This window comes from Vanessa cardui, chromosome W (assembly GCF_905220365.1).
Source record: "Vanessa cardui chromosome W, ilVanCard2.1, whole genome shotgun sequence".
NCBI lineage: Eukaryota > Metazoa > Arthropoda > Insecta > Lepidoptera > Nymphalidae > Vanessa > Vanessa cardui.
The window spans coordinates 5,684,564-5,690,491 of record NC_061153.1 but is presented as its reverse complement, the minus strand read 5'-3'; positions in this window follow the sequence as shown (position 1 = coordinate 5,690,491).

Sequence of the window (5,928 nt, the reverse complement as noted above, 5' to 3'; positions counted from 1 at the left end):
TTTGGGTTTTATTGATAGGCATCATATTAACAACAAATACACATCATTTGAAGCCCGATCATAAATTCAATTTTATTTCTGGAGCAGTTTATTCTTCGGTAACGGTCATGACCAAAAATCGTACCTAAGTTACTATTTCTTTTTATATTATTTAAAATATGGGTTATAATGTAAAAGAAATACATCTAGAAAAACATATTAAATTTATCTCACAAATAAACCTAGAATTAGCAAAAATATTATATAAAGTAAACATTTTAATGTCATTTTCAAATAGATCTAGCAGTTAAAAAAAAAACGCCCATAGACAAATTATTTTTAACGAGTATTGGAATACTGGTGATATAGAAGCACAAAGACAATTTATTTACGATAACATGACTGAGATAGAACCTAAATATCGATACAACCGCGTTGGTAGTTCTCGTAAAAATCACAATAATGCGTACTATTTACCTTTAGAGAGCAAACGTACAAGAGTATGCAAGGTATATTTTATGAACACTCTTTCAATTTCTGACACAGTAATTAGAACTGTTATTAAAAAATACCAATCTAACCCCAAATACATCCAATTCAAAGAACAAAGGGGAAAACATAACAACCACTATCAGCTTGAACCACCTCTAAAACACGGGGTCAGAGCGCATATAAATTCTATCCCACGAATTGAAAGCCACTACTGTCGCAGTCAATCAAAACGCGTATACATTGAAGGTGGCCTTACCGTAGCGGCCTTATATCGCAATTATATGGAAAAATGCGTATCTGAAAATAAACAACACGTTTCTTATCAAATGTATTACAATATTTTTATGAACGAATTCAATATCGCATTTTGGCAGCCAAAGAAAGACACTTCCGAAGATTGTACGTAAGTATAAGTCTAAAATGGAAGAGAAACACAAAGAACACCTAAGAGAGAAAGATCTTGCTCGAACCGAAAAAGAGAAGGATAAAGAAAATGTTTGCAGGAATCTTATAGTAGCAATTTATGATTTACAAGCGGTAATGCCTTGTCCACGAGGCGAGGTATCTAGTTTTTATTATGTCTAAATTTGTGTGTGCTTTAAAAATTGTAACGATAAAAATGATTAACACATTATTTTTTTTGACTTATGGTTGTTTTACTCCACATTTAGTATATTTCAAAGATATTTTTATATTCATAAGTAACTTATTTGCTCCTATTTTCTATAGCACTACGGTAAATACAATGCTACTTAAAGCATTGGTTGCAGCTTCACAATACGCTTCTAGTGATATATAATATGTATATATTTGATATGAAACAAAATAGCATTAGCCAAAAAATATTTTTGATTAGCTCTACTGTAAAAAGTGTAATTTTGATTTGTGGTAGTTTCGAATTGAAGCAGCGATATGTTTAACGATTGACAAATGGAAAGATTTACAAATGAAGAGCTATCTGGGAGTAACTATTCATTGTATCAAAAATTTTAAGATTGTTTCTTTCAATATAGCTTGTGAACCGCTTTCCACCGCCGAATATTTATCAACCACCATTAAAAATATATGTGAAAAATGGGAAATACCCGATGAAAAAATTGTCGCCGTCACTACCGACAATGGTGCAAATATCGTAAAAGCCATTGAATTAACATTTAGCAGAGCAAAGCATATTCGTTGCATAGCTCACACATTAAACCTTGTTGTGCAAAATTCAGTCATGGTGAATGAAATAAAAATATTCATTGATAAAGTTCGCAGAATTGTACAATGGTTCCATCAGAGCGGAGTTGGTGCAGACCAATTGAGAAATTCTCAAAGGGCTGAAAACGTACCGGAAGGAAAAATTAAACACCTGGTAGGAGATGTTTCAACGCGGTGGAATTCACAATTGCATATGCTTGAAAGGTTTATAGCTATGAGTGGAACGGTGGGCGGCATTTTGTTGAATCACCCTAATGCTCTTCCTATGATTCAAGCTAGTGAAATTGCTGTTCTGAAAGAGGTCGTAAAAATTCTCAAACCGTTTGAAAAAGTAAGCGAGGAGATGTGTAGTGAAAAATATGTCAGCGCAAGTAAAGCTATTCCCATTATAATGTGCCTGAAACAGTTTTTGGAAAAAACAGATCCATCGCATGATTTGGCCATTCACTTAAAAAATTCAATAATAAATGAATTTAAGAAAAGATTTGAGCACATACAAAAAGTTCATTTATTTAATACTGCAACATTTTCAGATCCTCGTTTTAAAAAATTATACCTTGATGACGGAGCATCTTTGGCAAGTACTATAAACTACATTAGACGATCCATTGAAGAAAACCGAGAACCTGAGCATTACCCACTGTCAATAACTTCGACCGCTGATGTTGTCGATAATGATGACATTTGGGAAACCCACAACAAGCTGTTGTTGGAGACTATGAGAACCAGTCAAAGTCACAGTCAGACATCCGAATTAAGTTTATACATAGCTGCGCCTCCAATAGGATTAAAAGAAGACGCTTTAGAATCCTGGAGAAGCTGTGAGGGAGTTTATCCCCAACTCACACAGTTGGCGTGTAAGCACCTATTGGTACCGGCTTCTTCGGCTCCAGCAGAAAGATTGTTTTCGAAAGCTGGTGCCGTATTAACAAAGACCAGGAGCCGAATATTATCCAAACGCTTACCGAAGCTGTTATTCCTGAACTCGTTGCCTACGGATTTCTAGTTTTTGAATAATTTAATTTATTTTTTATTTATTTGAATAATTTAATTTTGTTGATTTACGTGAAAAACATTTTAATTTGAACCTTTTATAATTTAATTGTTCTAAAAAATTTATTTGTGTGGATTATATAAGAACTTACTTTTTCTGTTGTTTATTTAAATTAATAAATCTATTGATATAATATTTATGGCGTTTATTTTGAAATCAATTGGCAAATTAGAAAAAAAAGCGATTAATATAACAAAATCGATTATTTACTAATCGATTTTTCATGCTAAAAAAAAATCGATTAATTAAAAATCGATTTTTTATGTACAATGTCACTTCCCTAGTTGTCAGTCAATTGACAGACGACATTGAATAAATTCGAGTCTTCTCCATCCTATGCATAGATAATTAGATAAACAAGTCAAGATTTAAAAGGTTTACGGGCCTCAACCACTAGATGGCGGTTGTTAGTTTCTCATTGGGTCCCATAGATGGCAATAACGTCGTTTTACAATTATTTGACATATTTTTACAATCAAAGACTTGACTATGACTGACCTTTAAATTTATTTCAAAATCAAAATATGTATACTTTATTCAAGTCTTGGAGTCTTGGAGTCTTGGAATCTACATTCGACCTTTGCTGGCAAAGCACGCGCTACTACGTTCTAAATTATATTTCTACCCTCATTATGAGTCATGGTAATTAAAAAGTGTTTCAAATGCAAAAAAAATCTAACAAAAAAAATGCCTGGACTGGAATGTAGTAGGTGTAACAAAACAGTCCATTCTGATTCAATTTGCTCAAAACTATCGACTAAACAACTGAACACCCTCAAGAACACACCCGGAATAGAATGGAGTTGTGATGAGTGTCTGAAAAATATATCACGCAGATCTTCTTTTGTGATCCCTGAAGACGACGACGATAAGGATGACGAGGAGGCTGTTGGTTACGCGGAGATGACCCCTGTTGTCGATGCTCAAAAGCTGGTGCAAGATATTATTCGAGAGGTAAAAAAAAACATTTCGTGAGGAAATCAGTAGTCTTGAGAATGCACTCGACTTCCTTAGTGATCAAATTACGTCAATGGAGCAGTCTATAAAAAATCAAGACAGTAAAATTAAGGACCTTGAAAATAAAAATCGTGCCCTGCAAAATGATAACAAAAACCTAGAGCTGCGAGTGAATGTCCTAGAACAAGGGTTCAAGGAGCTTGAACAACAATCCCTCGCGACATCCCTTGAAATAGCTGGCTTACCTGAAGTTCCGCCAAATGAGATAAGTAAGATTGTAGATACTGTGGCTTTAAAACTCCACGTAGAGAATAAGGTAATCCAATCATCGAGGCGACTACCCGGAACTAAAGATAAACCGGGATCAATCCTTGTGGAATTGAAGTCGAAGGTGCCCCAACAACAGTGGATAGACGCTGGCAGGGAACATTGCCTCACCGTGGGTCAACTAATGCCGAACGTCCCGAAAGAGAAAGCTGAATATCGTGTTTACATACGGGAGGCCCTAACTAAATACCAAAAAACTTTATAATATATATAATGCTAAAACCCAGCTACTAAACAAGTCCTGTCAATACGTATGGTGTAAGAATGGAAAGGTGTGTGCTAGGAAGTATAGTCACAGTAAAATTTATTATATCCGTACATTAAATGATTTCACAAATCGAAAAATTATGTTCTAATGATTCTGAAAAACAACGAGGATCCATGTAAGTCATCTAGTACGTATTACCTATCTGCTTTTATCTTTTATTGTTTATTTAATGTTGTAATTTAATTATGGACACAAAAGTTAAGGAATTTTTTCATTGTAATTCCACTAATCATTTCATCAAACAAATACCACCAAAAACTAATATAGTTCTATCATGTTTGCATTTTAATATCAGATCGATTATAAAAAACTTTACAAAACTAGAACAAACCATTCATAATTGTAATTTTCCTCTAGATCTCATTATTTTAACAGAAGTAGGTATCTCAGATAACATAGTAAGCTTGTACAACTTACCCGGCTATAGATTGTACTCACAACTACGAAGTAACAAAAAAGGGGGCGGTATTATTGTTTACAATCGCAATCATATTAAGTTCACACCTATGGAAAACAAAAGTAAAACTTTTGAGAGTCTCATAGGCACTCTAAACTTAAGTTCTCATTGTGAAGTAGCTGTGTGTGCAATCTATAGGCCGCCATCCACAAATAAAAACCTATTTGTTTTAGAGTTAGGTAGGTTTATCACTAACTTTAATTTAAGACAAAACTTTTTGCTTGTTGGCGGTGTAAACATTGATCTGAAGGTAATTTCTGCATACAAAGACTCATATTTATCAGCACTTAGTGAACACGGATTGATGTGTGGCATAACTGAATACACCCGAATTGAATGTAGAAAAGATTTGATTACTAAATCGTGTATTGATCATATATTTGCACGCTTTCCCACACTACATTCGTTCGCGGCGGTGCTCGATGTCGTACTGGTGGATCATCGAGGCATTATATTTACCTGTGTTGACGAATCGCTTGGAATGCATAGGCAAATACAGCATGTTTCTAAAAATACTACTAACTACGCCAATTTTTATAAGGAACTCAAAAATGTTGATTGGACTAAGACAAAAAGTATGACTGATTCTGACGATGTTTTAAATTTTATTTATAATACTTTTGGCAAGGCAATCAAAAATGCAAGCGATAATAAAACTATTAAATCGTCTAACAAGAGTCTGAAGCGTTTTAGGTTACCCTGGATCGATGAAAATGTTACCCGGCTTTGTGATAAAAGAGATAAACTTTTTACTCATTGGAAAAATAGTTTAAACGATCCAAAAATAAAATTACAATACAATAAAATTCGTAATAAAATTAATAAAATTTTGGAAAATAAAAGAGATAAATACTATTTACAACAAATTAATAATAATTTTAAAAATATAAAAAAACTTTACCATATTGTTAATAAAATGTTAGGAAGAGTGACGCTGTCGATTGACCAGGCCATACTTAGAGCGTTTAATGCGCAAGGAATTTCTATTAAAAATATTGCTGACAATTTTGCTCTAAGTTTTGATAAAGCGGTTAAAGACATAATCCCTAAATGTAAGATTAAACTAATAGACCCCAATTTTTCGCGTAAGCCTCTGGACACAAGTATGTTATTTAAAAAAGCCTCTGCTAAAAGTGCTCATAAAATCATTAAACAACTGAACCCGAGGAAAGCACCGGGCTTAGATAATAT